This window comes from Enhydra lutris, unplaced genomic scaffold (assembly GCF_002288905.1).
Source record: "Enhydra lutris kenyoni isolate GAN:26980312 unplaced genomic scaffold, ASM228890v2 scaffoldscaffold21, whole genome shotgun sequence".
NCBI classification, from domain to species: Eukaryota; Metazoa; Chordata; class Mammalia; order Carnivora; family Mustelidae; genus Enhydra; species Enhydra lutris.
The window spans coordinates 3,185,989-3,201,466 of NW_019154105.1; the positions used below are offsets into that span (position 1 = coordinate 3,185,989).

General features: G+C 35.5%; 1 protein-coding gene across 1 annotated transcript in view; it reads left to right on the top strand.

Moving 5' to 3' along the window:
- LOC111149195 (anthrax toxin receptor 2) overlaps nt 1–15,478 on the top strand; it is a 147,238-nt gene that overhangs the window by 129,593 nt on the left and 2,167 nt on the right. The gene's annotated exons all lie outside the window — the stretch shown is intronic.

Sequence of the window (15,478 nt, forward strand, 5' to 3'; positions counted from 1 at the left end):
GACCTTTAAAAGCACTAAGTAGAATGGACATCTGGCTTTCATTTTGCAAGGTGCATTGATGTTGTCAGAGGAGAATAAAAATGCTCATACAATGGTCCGTGTTTGGGGTTTGACAATATAAGAATATTTTATTCATTCAGTCTTCTCTAAGTTCCAAAGATAGGTGTTGACTTTGATGAAAAAATACAATGGTATATATTTAGAATGACCAACTTTCACATTGAAATCTAAAAATGTGCTGCTGAGTTGGATTTTTCTCCGGGATGCCTTTCAAGCAACACATTCCGTCGTCATCTCACATAGCCTTTCTATCTGCGATGATGGGATGCCAGATTAAAGTATGACAGCTTGGCGCAGCTTTTGTTATGGTATTGTACTGATGCGTGACTACCTCTGTTTTGCTTCCGTCATAGAGCTGTTTTAAAGCAGCAAGGTCTTGAAAGTGAATTTTCATTGTCATATCTAAAAAGTGTACCAGAGGCTGACTTTAAAGAAAGCAAGTTTTATGAACATTAGAGGTTGTGTATTTGCAAGAGGCCGTTTCTCGCCTTTTCCTTTCATGTTTCCTGACTCTGAAGAATGTTCTGTGCTCCAGTCCTGCCCCACAATTAATAACTTTCTAGTACCTTCTCACCAAAGGAAGAACAACTCCAACAATGCATTGCAGATTAAAGACCTTCTCGTTAATGTTAAATAAGATGTATTAATGGAAATTGATTTATCAAGATGTATTTATTCTTTTAAAGAATGTTTTCAGTCTTTTTAAGCCCAAATTTTTACTTGTTGATAAAGAGCCCAGTACTAATTAAATCCTAAGCTTTCACATTTGTCAGCAAATGCCACCAATGTTGAGAGTGTTTTAAAAATATACCTTTTGGAAGATCAGCATGAATTGTGCCATATTGCTTTCAAATTCAATGGTGTTAATAACTAATAAATGTAGAATAAGCCCTCATTGATGCATAACTTAGTCTCCAGAACGTTTTAACAATGAACAGATAGCAAGTAGTATGCCACTTGTGTGAAGAAACCTGTTTCTTCAAATATGGATTTCTTTGACAAGGGGTAGCTGAGGGATAAAGGAAAATAAATGCCCAGGAAATCAGTTAACTAACTGGACACTGATTTAATGTTTCACTACTTCATGATATGTTTACATGTGGTTAGATTGCTCAAAATGACTACTTCCTGCTTATCAAAACATGCAATGATTTAGATCTAAGCATCACAATGGACTTACAATATATGCTTTTATCTCTCTCTCTTCCGTTGGTGCTTGCAAGCATGAAAAGACTCACTTTCTACCATCTGCTGTCCATTTAAAATTGACATCAAGTTCCGTTCCTCTCTGATGCCTACTTGTTTCCCAGCTTAGAACAAGTCTATCCTGAAGTTCATCCATCTCCCTCTTATGCGAAGCCATTGGGTTGGCATATAGGAAATGGGAGATCGAGGATGGCTTGAATATTCATGTCTCAAAATAAGCCAGGAAGACTTTTGTCCATGGAATGATGGCCACTGTTGCTTAATTGCAATCAGTTAGCAAAAACTGAAGTCCAGTTTTATAGTTTTGTGTTTCTGTGTTTAGACAAGTGAACCATTGTATTTTATTTTATAGCTTGCTAATTGTTCTGTAGTTAGATTGAATGATATTCGTATGGATATTAATGTCAGTTATGTATTTCAGAGAGATATTAACTGCATAGATCAAATTCAGTACCTCAAACCCAGTAACTATTAACTCAGCAAATACTGGTAAGCCCTCAAACTGTAGGGTGAACACCGTGTTATGCATTTGCAAAATGGTGGGGAGAAAACATCATGGAGCTTGGGGTCTGGGAAAGAAGAGGAAGCTGAAACTAATACTTAGATTTGTTTGTTAAAAATAAATTAGGAGGACTGTTATAATGCTGAACAATTCTGCTATCATCCAGAGTCTCTTGTTTTTTGCAGTAGGGTAAGATATTGGGCTAATGATATTATTTTTGGCATAGAAAATCATTTTGGCTTAAAATATCAGAATTAGTTTTTCTAGGATAACTGAACATTGACTCTATATTCACCTCAGTATATCTGTATATCTTCCTTTCCTTTCCCTCCCTCCCTCCTTCCCTTCCTTCCTTCCATCCTTCCTTCCTTCCTTTCTATCATTCCATCATCTATCATCTCTTTTGCACAAACTTAACTTTATTGAGATCTGTGGACCAAGAAGCAAACTGTCCTTTGTATGCAGAAGAACCTTATTACACACGAGTAAGTTATTAGTAGTTAGAAACACTGTCACATCAGATCATGTTTGTTTACCTATTTGAATGCATCTATGTGCTTTTATGTGTATAAATGTTTAAACTTTGAAAGTTTATTCTTTCTGTTTGGGGAAATTATGTTGAATTAATTATATCTCTAGAGATGATTTGATATTTCCACAATTATTTTAAGAGTCAGTCTTTTTTGTTGATATGCTATTTAGGCTAGGAATGCCTGCATTGATTAAGAGGCAAAATTAATGCATGTTTAGTTTCTTTTCAAACTGTGAGCAAGGGATTCCCATTAAATGCTGTTGTATTCTCACTCATCAGTGAAATGACATCTGGGTCACAGTGGCATCTATCTTTACAATATAAATCCCTATGGCTGTATTTGAAAACTGTCTGCACATAAAAGTAGGGAGAGACCACATGCAGTTATCAGCCTCATTTTAGTACACACAGTGTAAGGTGCCACTTCCAGTTTTGTTCTCTGTGGTGTAGATTTAGTAATAAATGTGGTCGTTTGGCTGCTGTGCCAGCAGTCTAGAATGTAGAGGTATAATGTGAAGAATTTTAATCCACATTACTTCTGTGCTACAGAAAAGCATATATCATTTCATATCATACATCTAAATACTAGTCTCTAATAAGCAAAATTAAATCCTGACTTTGGGGATTTGGATGTCTTCTCAATTAGATATAAAAATGACTTCACCAATTATTTAAGATTGTTTTTCCAACATGTGATAAAAAATAAGGGATAAATTTGTTGCTCAAAAATTGAATACATCTATATGTCTTCTATTAGGACTGAATGCCTGGAATGAGCTCACTAAAATGCTTGCCATGCTGAAAGAACAATATTCCAGTGACTCATATTCCAACTAAACTGATAGGTGGATTTTTTTCATAAAATTTTTTATTTATAGTCCTAGAAAATAATCTGTAATTGTCCTTAACAATGAAGATTTGAAAACTTTACGTTTCTTTTTTTTTTTAAGATTTTATTTATTTATTTGATAGACAGAGATCACAAGTAGGCAGAGAGGCAGGCAGAGAGAGAGAGGAGGAAACAGGCTCCCTGCTGAGCAGAGAGCCCGATGTGGGGCTTGATCCCAGGACCCTGGGATCATGACCTGAGTCGAAGGCAGAGGCTTTAACCCACTGAGCCACCCAGGCACCCCAAAAACTTTACATTTCTGTAAAGTATCTTTAATTGATATTATCTATATGTTATCAATTTAAAAACTTGAAGTTTTTAAATAATTGGTTTTCTTTGAAAAAGCCTTAGTTTCAAATTAGCTGGGAATTTAGCTGTCTGACAAATGACCCAATGAACTGTGAATTCTTTTAGTTCTTTTAAGAGAGCTAGTACAAATCTCTGTGAATTAAGTGCAGGCTAAAATCATCAGCATAGTTTTAGTAGTAACTTTCGAGTGAGACAACATGTACTGTTTCAGGGCCACAAAAATGAAGATTTAATTCTTAGAAACTTAGCAAGAGATACATCACTGCATCCTTAGGGTCTTACACATTAGGAAAATCTCTCAATGAATATTTTTCAGTGTTGATGATGTATATGTAAGTATTCAGGATTTCTCTTAAATGTGCCAAAAGCAGTTTGATAAGACAAATGAATTTTCTCAATGCCTAATTTCCTAGGAAAGAATACATGAATTGCTTATAAAAGTTTTGCTCTGTGATACTAACATAACCATTATAAGTCTAGAAATACTCTAATGGAACTTAGTATTTTAATGCAGCATAAATTAATTTATTCTATTTCTTACCTAATTAAACAGTAATGATGTAATATGGCTTTCATTTGGATTTTTTTAACATTTTCCTAAATGTATAGTTCAAATATGGATTAAGTTTTCAATTAGCCATTATTTGATATAATGGTAGTTATTTGAGTTCTTTATTTTGATATTGTCTGTTGAGTGTGTGTGTGTGTGTGTCTCAGAGAGGGAGGGAGAGAAGGAAGAAGGGAGGGAGAATATTTTGGCACATGTGAATCTTAAGACATTTGAAAAGTAACTCATTTAACAGTTTAATTCAATCTACTGTAAAAGAGATGAGAGAGATCCAGATGTTAACTTTGTATAATTAGTAACTTTGCTTTTTGTTTTTGTTTTTAAAGATTTTATTTATTTATTTGAGAGAGAGGGAGATCATGAGCAAGGGGGAGGGTAGAGGGAGAAACAGACTCTCTGCTGATCAGGGAGCCTGATTTGGGACTCGATCCCAAAACACTGGAATCATGACCCGAGGAGAAGGCTGACTCTTAACCGACTGAGCCACCCAGATGCCCCAGTAACTTTGCTTTTTAAAAGGAGGATTTGTAGCAGTTACCCCTATAAGGCTTTGCATGATTGGGTCTCTGCTTCCTCTCTGACCTCATCACCTACCTTCTCCATTGTTCAGTCTGTTCCTGCCACACTCTGTTACTTTCCTGTAGATATGCCTAAAACACTTTCATCCCAGGGTCTTTACACTTGGTTTCTCTAACAGGATTATTCTTCCCCAGGTAGTCCCAGTTTCATTGACTTCCTTTGAATCTCTGCTCAAGAGCTACCTTGAACACTTTTTACACAATTAAAACTCCTCTAGCCTCGGTTCCCAACACACACTTACATGTAGTGATACTTTGTACCCCCTTACTGTGATTCAGATTTGCCTTTTTCTTTTGGCTTGGATCATTCATAAGTGGCGCTGTGTGCTTTATAATGCATTGCATCAGTTGTTTAACTACTAGGTATGCCAAGATGGAGCAGAGAAAGCAGGTGGTAAAAGCCTGATCCATCATATTGATTCTTCTATAGTTTTGACATGGCCCACGTTAGTGTTTCATAAATTTATTTTATTTTGGCATAAAATGTCCCAGACTCATCTTTTACATTTTCTGTTTTATAACAGGAATAACCTATTCAACTCCAAAGGGCCCTAGATGTTTTTAGTAGATAATGGTATTTAGAGAACACATTTTGGGTATTAGGGTGCTAATTATTATTGGGCTGTCATTGCTTCTAAGCATCTCAGTCCATAAACCTAGAAAATTAAATAGTTTTGAGAAAAATCATGAGTTTATGGTATATTTTTCAATTCCAATTTAGTATTAAGAGATTTTATTGAATATTTTAAAATTTATACTTGTATTACCTTTCTCTTAACTTGGTCGTAACAATACCAAAGAGCTTACTTATTTGCTCTAACCTATTAAATACATAGCTACACATTAATAATAAAATAGTATTAATAAAATTAAGATTGATGAATGAAACAAAACATTTCTTTGCTGTTCTATTTATCATGGAATATATTCTATTATTGATATATAGTCAAAATACTGTTTTAGTCACTTGAAATAATTTTTTTCTGGGTATAGTTATGTATCCAATTCATTTGTTTCAATTTGTTTCCAGTTCTTATATCTCTGTATTTCATTTCTATTTGTTCTGTCCTTCTTTATTCTGTTTCTCCTTCTCTGCTCTCTTTTGGGTTAACAGAGTAATTTCTTGGAATCCATTTCTTGTCCTCTCTTTCTTAGCTATATTTTTGTGCAAGTTTTTTGTGGTTGCTCTGGAAATAACAATATGCTATTTGAACTTGTCACAATTTACTATCAAATAATATAATAGTTTAAAAATAATATATAAACATTACAGTGGCCTAATCCCCATTTCCTCCCTGTGTGCTTTTATTATCATATATTTTTAATTCTGCGTATGTTAGAAATTCCATAAGATGTTATTTTTGCTTTAAGTAATCAGTAATGTCATAAAGAAATTTTATTTCTTTTATATATTTGTATCTCTTGTTTATTCACACATTTATCCCTCTGTTTCTCTTTATTTTTTCCTGCAACTGTAGGTTTCCATCTAATGTCTTATCTTTTAGTTTCAAGAGCTTTTAGCACTTGTTTTTGTTGAAGTCTATTCCAGATACATTTTGTCAGGTTTTGCTTATCTTAAGATGTTTCTATTTTGCCTAGATTTTTTTTTTCCTTTTTTAGACTCAATTAAAAAAAATTATAGTTAGTTAACATATATGGTAAAATTGGTTTCAAATGTAGAATTTAGTGATTCATCTCTTACATAGAACACCCAGTTCTCATCACAGGACGTGCCCTCCATAATATGCACTACCATTGAGCTCGTCCCCTGCCCACCTCCCCTCCATCAACCCTCAGTCTGTTCTCTATAGTTAAGAGTCTCTTATGGTTTGAAGAGTCTCTTATGGTTTGCTTCCCTCTCTCTTTTCCCCATTTCCCTTATGTTTATCTGTTTTGTTTCTTAAATTCTACGTAGGAGTGAAATCTTAACGGTATTTGTCTTTGTCTGAGTGTTTTATTTCACTTAGCATAATACACTCTAGCTCCATCCACATTGTTGCAAATTATTTTGCCTCCATTCTTGGAGAGTATTTTCTCTGAATATGGAAATTTAGGTTGACTTCCCTTTCTTAGCCCCCATTTAACATTTTTGGGGGAGTTCCATTGTCTTGTGTCCTCCACTGTTGCTGATAGAAAGTTGGCTGTCCTGCTTATGAGTGTTTTCTCTCTATATACTGTCTGGTGGAGGGTGATAAGGAACAGAGAGGCATGTTTTTATGATACTCTCTATTTTTCATAACTTTTATTGTATGTTCTGTGATACAATTTTTGTGTATTTATCCTGCTTGGGGGGTCACTAAGTTTCTTTGATCTGTAGGTTTATGCCTTTCATCAATTCTAGGAAGTTCTCAGCCATTATTTTTTTCAAGTTTTTCTTCTCCATTATTTCTCCTTTTCTTCTAGGACACCAATTATTCATTAATCAATTAGATATACCCCCACTAGTCTCAGATTCTCTTTAGTTGTTTTTTTTTTCTTTGTTTTTCAATTTGAACAATTTCTGTTCCCCTACCCTCAAGTTCAATGAGCTTTTCTTATGCTGTATGTCTATCTTTACATGAATCAAAAACATTATTCTTTTTTTCTAAGATTTATTTATTCATTTGAGAGAGACAATATGTGTGTGGCACACAGTGGGGGGTGGGCAAAGGCAGAGGGAGATAAATCCTCAAGCAGACTCTGTGCTGAGCACAGAGCCTGATGTAGGTCTTGATTTCATGTCCCTGAGATCATGACATGAGCCAAAATCAAGAGTCACACAGTCAACTAACTGTGCCACCCAGGCGCCCCACAAAACAGTATTCTGCTATTACATTTTCCTCTCTAGCTTTTCCATTTCATTCCTATTTATAGTTTCTGCTGAAATTTACCATATTTTTATGCATGCTACCTATCTTTCTCACTAGATTTTTTATTTTTATCATAGTTATTTTAAGTTTTTTTTTATCTATTAACTGCAGTTTTGCCCATATTGACTGTGTTTTCCATTGATTATGGGTCATAATTTCCTGCTTTTGGTGTGTACCATAATTTGTTATTTTTTGCTGGTCATTGTACATAAAAAAAGACTAGAGGATATTTACCTCTAGAAACAAATATATCACTTCCTCTGTCATGTTACCAATCTGTAGCTGAGCTGGATCACAGTTTGTTGTCTTCTTAGTTATTTTTAGTTCACCATTGGCTTAAAAATTTGAGGGAAGGGTCAGGGATTTCTTTTCATCAGAGCTCTCTTCCTCTCTCATGCTCTCTCTGCTTTATAGCCCACCTGTGAGCTTTTTTGACTGCAGGGAGTTGTCTTTGCTCTCCAGCTGCTGGTATCGCATCCCCTCACTCACACCCTTTGCCACTTCCTACAGCTTGAGGGACCAGCTTCCATGTTGATTCCTGCCTATAGCCTTTGACTGGCCAATGCCTAGGCCTCATTAATCTTGGAGATTTTTCTCAGTTCTTCTGTTCCTAAGTTTCAGCAGGGTGCTGCCTTATCATTTTAAAAGGTCCTAGGTCCCTCAGGGTTATTTTTCTCAGTCCTCTCATTCTCCAAACCTTTACTGAGCTGTTTCCTTTCCCTTGGGGAAGGTCCCTTTGGAGAGGGAAATATATCTTCTCCTTCCTGACTTTCTCCCAGCTTTCAACTGACTACTTCCATGTTCCAGCAGAAAAGCTCATGTACTATGGAGGGATCTCTCTCAGATTTCCTGCCATATCCTCAGTTTTTGGCAGCATTCTGATTTGCTCTTAGTGAAGGCTATTTTAGTTTGCAGGACTTTTCTATTAAATATTGTTTTGAAAACGTAAAATATTTATGATTGCATTTGATAGCATATAACAAGATCTACTAAAAGATCTCATTTATATCTTTATCCACTCTACCCTGGGCCCTCCTTCCACCTATCAGTAACTGTTTTTACTTTTAAGGCAAATATCAGCTTTGTATTCGATTTGAAAATATAAGTATGTGTCAATTCTAATGTATTTTTCTTCTTTGTAACAAAATATAGCATAATGTATATCCTATATGCAGCTTGATTTTTTTTTCATTAGTGAATCTGGTCATTATTCCACAGTAGTATATACAGAGCTCCCTCATTCTTTTTAACAGCTGCATATGATTTATAATATTCCATTATCTATCTGTATCTTATATTTACCTTGTCCATTGCTGGTGGATATTTGGATGGTTTTCAGTCTTTTGTTATATACCCATAATGCTATACTGTGCATATATAGAACTTACATACTGTTTTTCTATAGCTATAAGTTATATTTTGACTTTCTTTTTTTTACTGTTGGTTTAAGACCAAACATACAATTAGTGCTCTGAGATTAGAAAGTAGAAAATTATTCCTACATTACTTATGAGGTGCCCAACTAAAATAATACATGGAATTCTGATTTTACATATATAATTCTTTTGGGCATCTACTTTCATTACAATGTATCATGAGGCCCAAGAAGATATTTCCAACAATATTTTTGGAAAACTGTCAAAATTGTATATCTATATTTCTTACAAGTAATAACTTTGAAGGGTCAATTTCATATCTTATTAGGAGGTACGGATTAGATAGTTTATTACCTTCTAATTGTATGCCTGAATCTCAAGAGAAACTAGGAGACCAACCTGAATAACATTTCCCTGAAGTAAATGTTAACAGTATGTGTAGAGTCACTAAAATTTTGCAGGTGTCATAATAGAATGAAAAGGGTATAAAAACATTTGAAAGTAAATTTGTCAAGCAAACTCAGCCCTTCATGACATCTACTGTATATCCATATAGTGTATGGTCTCTGCCGTAAAATGGGGCATTGAGTTTCCATTGCAAAAGAGTATGTGGAAATTTTATTTCAGCTCAAAATCTTGCACTTTTATTTTGAGCAGAGGATATACAGATTATCTCATATTATATATATGTGTATATATAATTGTATGTGTTTATATATAAATCGTGTGCTCTCTCTCTACATATATATCTCATGTATAGATGGAGCTCTGTCACGTGTATATGAGAAAGAGAGAGATGATAGTCTATGCCCTCTCTTCAGTCTTGTACCTTCGGTTGCTGTAGAAGATCTCCACTTAAAGAGCCTATTGTGTCCTCAAGTTGGCATTCTTTCCTGATAATCATGATTTCCAGGACCTTTTGAATTGTTTTGTGTCTATTTCTATATATCTGTGCTTTGTATACAATTTTAAATTTGAATCGCTGTTTACAGTTGCACAGAGCATGAAGGTTTAGTAAATTCTTTTTAGAAGGAGAGATATAAATAAATCAGCTATCTGTGTTTGAAAAGTCTACACTAAAGTGTAGGTGTATGCTTCAGCTTGTCAATGGATATTTATGAGGTGAGCGTAATACTATAACAGTTATAGCAGTGAAATATATCCTGTGCAGATAGCTAGTAAAGGAGTTCATAGGCGTTAATGCCAGCAGAATTTTAATGCTCAGGAGATGGGAAATGTGGCACTTGCTCTGGCTAGCACTACTATTACTGGCTACAGTGAAAATGAATGGGTGAAATTGGTTTTCAAAAACTGCAACAGAGTTGGGGTCTGTATACTTAACCAACAGCAAATATGTCAGTTTCTACAATTCCCTTGTTTTCATCTCTTGTTTAGTTAACTGCAGAGCAGTAACAGCACTAGACAATTTTATTTTGGCTCTCAATTTTCCACTTTTGTGTATGAGGAGACCCAAGAGAAGGTATTGCCAACAGGGATTTCTAGAGAAATGTCAATGAACTTCTTGTTCTAATAGATACTTGTTAAATGCCTGAAAATCACTTAAGTGAAGCTAAAGCTGACAGATTCTGTGAATTTAGACTTTGTTATGACCAGAGTTTTATTTGTGATTTATCCTTGATTCATTTTGTTCCTTCTTAGGCTGAGGGGAAGTGGATAATGGAGTAAAGATTCGTCACAGAGCTCTACCCTAAGAGATGAATTGATATGTTAATACATTTCAAGTTTATAAAGAATGAATCATAGTACACCTATTTTTTTTTAAGAAGCCAAAGAAAACAAGGTGGAGCTTTTAGTTATTAGACAAAGGGTATTTATGCTTATAGAAGAATTTTGGGGATTTTATGAAGAATATTATAGTTTTAATATGGTTGCATGTATAAACTTCAAGTTCATATTAATTATCTAAGTTAACTCAGATTAAGTTCAAATTAGTCATCATTTGACATAGCTATCTGCAGAGTACCTCATTAAGTCCTACTGGAATAAGAAAAGGCAACAAAGAAGGGAAATAGACATGATGTTATCTTTTCATATAAGATAGAAGTTGAGGTAATTCCTTTGTGGGAGTGTTTTGAAGATTTAGCTCAGTACGGAGTCTTCATGAATAAGAAAATGGAGATTTCAGAAAGAAATACGTATTAGTTCACATTTACTTAAAGCTGGTCTACTTCTAAGGAAGTCTTAAGAAGAAAACCTACCATAAAACTTCAGAATAAAAATAAAGAAATAATTGTGGGCAGAAGTCAAGATAGAGCTATACCAGAAAGTGAACACTAAGGGTAGTGGTAACTTCTAGAATATCATGTGGCTGAGCTCTTTGGAAGCCAGCTCACAATGAGAAAGGCTGAGCTGTGGTCACCGTTATATAATACAAAGGAAGCGGGTAAACTTACCGAAGTGACGAGCTTTTTCTAGCCGACTTGTAATTTCAGTAGTTGATCCCCTAATATATATGTCCTCAGCAGCAATTTTCCAAAATAGAAAATTCTCCTTAGAACAGAAATCATTTGGGCTCGTTATGTGACTAGAAGTTGAGGGAATGGTGTCGTAGTTCTAGATCTAGGAAGGCCTTTCTAAAGAAAAGTAAAGTAACCAAGTCTAGGTGTATGAATTGTTTACTCATGACCTGGCTTAACATAGGCCTGAAAATCTTGAATAATAGTTATGAAACACATTTTTGATACAAACAGAAACAAAATCTTATAGTGAATTACGCTTTTAAAGGTAGGTGAGGGCGGAGTTATTTGAGCCAAATGAGGATTGGGAGGCCTGCGTCGTGCCTGCTCCTTCCTCTCCTGTGCACCGCGCGGCCCGAGGCACCCCTGGGGCACCTTGGAGACGTCACCAGTCTTCATGGACTTTGGTAGGAAAAACCCGCACCTAGAGAGACGGCTAGTATTTCACTTAGAGCTTCCCTCTTGAAGATAGTTTTGCCAACTGATCTGGAGAGAAGGAATTCCAGAGTTACCACGATGAGTGCCTGAGGCATAAATATTCTACATTATGGGTTGAATAGAGAAATATATGCTCTAGATACCAGGGATATGGTTAGAAAGATTGATGTGGTATGAAAATTGAAGAGCTGCTCTCTCTATATATTTTTTAAAGATTTTATCTATTTATTTGACAGACACAGGTCACAAGTAGGCAGAGAGGCAGGCAGAGAGAGAGAGAGAGGGAAGCAGGCTCCCCACTGAGCAGAGAGCCCGATGCAGGGCTCGATCCCAGGACTCCAGGATCATGACCTGAGCTGAAGGCAGAGGCTTAACCCACTGAGCCACCCAGGCGCCCCAACTTCTCTATATTCTTATTTGAATCAATCCCAGTCTGCATAGCACTTTTGAGATAGGCTGTGTGTGCACATGTATGCACACGTGCACACACACACACACACACACACACACATTTTTAAAAAATTAGGTTGCTGTTTGTGGCCTGAACAAGTGTTTGACCAGGCATTTCGTGGAGACTCCTAGAGCTGTGTATCATCAGAGTGAAAACACTAACTGTGGGTCATAAGGTATTTTGATCACTGGCTGTGTCACACCCACGCACCCTCGAGTAGACTTACATTCAGACGGCTCAACCAGGATGTTCAATAAGTACAGCCCAGAGGTGAGTGAACAAATTGGTCTATGGGAATGTGGAATACCAAAACGCTTGGCACAGTTGGTTGTCAGGAGTGACCCCAAGAGGGAGTAGGTGACAGATTCCTCTGGGAGGAAGATTCCTGATGGTATACTGAATAAAAATTCCCTTCTGGCCAATAGTTCTTTTTTTTTTTTTTTAATTATTCCATTTTAATCTTTTCCTTTTTAGGGCTACTCTCTTCCAGTTTCTCTATATTTTCTTCTATCCTTTCCCATGGCTGTATTTTTCTCCTTTGTAATCCTTTTTCTCTTTCAAATTTATACTTACTCTGTCTTCCTGTTTTTGAAGTTAGTCACTATGTATTCGTTCATTTATGTGTTTACCATCCATTTACTCTCTCGTTTCTAAGTGAGGATTTATTATGAGTGCACTCTGTGTTAGGCACTCAATGACACCGAGGAGGTTTGGGTAATAAGTACCTGTTTCTTATTGAGAGTTTACTAAGTGCCAGGTAGTGTACAAAGTGCTCTCTGAGTATTAATAGATTAATAGTATTAATAGGAGTCCTAAGAATAATAGATCCAATTTTTATTCCTCATTGTACTGATGAGGAAACTGAGGCACGAGCTGTAAATGAGTTGCCCATGATCACACAGTTAACAAGTGGTAGAGCTGTGATCCATAACTAGGGCTTTGGAACCCTTAGACTTAATCACTTATCTTACTTTTTTAGATATTCAGGCTGATAGTTATGGTATAGTGTAGTTTGGCTGTAGTGGAGATGCCATGGAAACTTTGAGGGAAAGAGCTCCGTGACTGGGAGAACAGGGTAAAGCTTAACAGAGGAAGTAATTCTTGAACATAAATCCTTCAAGTTACCATTTTTTGGATTTCTGTAAATTAAAAATACACCCCCACATTATCAGCTCTTGATAAAAAGTGGAAAATACCAATTCCTTGATTAGGAGGGGTAAAGGTATTTATTTATTTATTTATTTATTTATTTATTTGTTGATGGGCATGTGTTAAAACCCAGGAGTGGATGTTGCTTTTAACAGGTATTTTTAGTACTTGCATCAGTAGACATCCGATAGCTGATGATCAGTACTTAATCCCACATTTTGTAAGTGTGTAAGTAAGGACCTCAGAGTCAAACTCAGTAGGGTTTTCTTCATTTGGGTTTTTATGTCTATAATTAAACCACATCAAATGAAATGAAAAATAATTAGGTCTGACATAATTTAGACATTGAAGAGATTTTAAGAATTCAGGTGAACTATGAATCTCATTTTTAAAAACTACCCACTTGCTTCAAGTAAATGAATCTGAGTCACTAGGATTAACCTGGTGTGTAGAACAAAAGTGGTCAGAGAAGGAGCCCTATATCTACATCTAGTTAATTAGTGATGACAGTCAAATAAAAGTAGAGATTCATAATAACTTCTTTTCAAAATTATGCAGAAGAGAGAAAACCTTTACTTTTTTAGGTCCATAAACACACAAGAAAAAGATGTCATCAATTCATTTCTATGCTGCCATAATATAATTCTTCATGGATTTGTTGGATTCTCAAAGGACTCCAGAAGATCATATTTTTAATGCTCATCACTGTTTCCACAGGCAAAGTTCAGATCTATTTCTTATTACGTCTATAGTTAGACTATTGTGGCTTAGAAGCACTGTGTTATTGCTTTGCTCAAATATTTATTAATTATGTCATTTTTCCTACCTGTCCCCCTTGAAAAAAATGTTTAGAGAAGGGGTATGTAATGAAGATAACATGTATAATGTTCCTATGGCTTTTGGTAATCATATTTAGCCAATTTGGAGAAGAGCGTCTTTTCACTTTACATTCATGCTATGGGTCTTGTTTGAGGGTTCTAGACAATACAAAATATAGTCTGAGTGCATGACCGGTGACCACTGCATTACCGAGGATTTTGACCTCATTCTCGGGTAGTCTTCTCTCTGCTTTTCTCACACCCTTTTGCACAGGTATTATTTGTAGACATTAGGTACAAGGTAAGTAATAAAATTGACAATTAGAATAATATTGTCTCCAAATTATTAAGAAGATGTATAATTTGATGAATGTCTCTGCCTTTTAGGCAAAAGTTAATGGAAACTACTTTGCTTTTTTGCTCTTCTCTTTCTTCAATAATTTCTGAAAGATCTAAATTTATTGAGCAGACATTTTTGAGAGGAAAATGGACCACAATCCCGTTTTGATGTTCCAGGCTTTCTTCTCCAACAGTATTTGTTGTTCCTTTTGAATATTCCCATGGATTGGCTATCTAAAATAAACTTAATTGTTCACATTTAGAGAGAAATAAAGAGAAGTTCTAAAATATGAAGTTAGAGAGCAGGTATTAAAACAAATAGGAAAATCTCAGTAAGATGATACTCCTTACCCTAAACTAGACTGTGGTACACTAGCTTTTGGCCTGTTGAGAAATCTGGATGTGATTTATGTAGCACAGGGTATCAACAGAGTCATACCAACGAGAGGGAAGAGGGGATCCTTTATCACTAATTGAAAACTTTTTCAAATAATTCTTGAATTATTTACAATTACATATGAAACAATGTGTCTTTGTAACCTTTCTTGAAGTGCTAAGGAGTTGGAATGACAAAGGCTCTTTAAAACTGTGGAATGCAAATAAATAGTCACCATTCGGGGAGGACATGTAATGATGGCGTGTAGTTGTGCACGGAGAAATGGTAAACAACAGAGGACAAGTTTTCTAAGTCTTTTGCAAACCAGTTGTGAAATGCAGTCCCAGAGCGATGCCCTGTCTTCCCTCTCCCTGACTCTTACTACCTCTCAAGTGCATTCCTCACATATATATTTTAGAAGCACCAGTTTTACATCAGTTTTAAAAGCACCAGATTGCATAAAGGAGTACTTTCATTTAAATCCATTATAGAAGGAAACATAGGGTTTGGCTTTGATATTTTTATTGCTGAGATAGTAATGCAGTACTTTAAATAGCAATA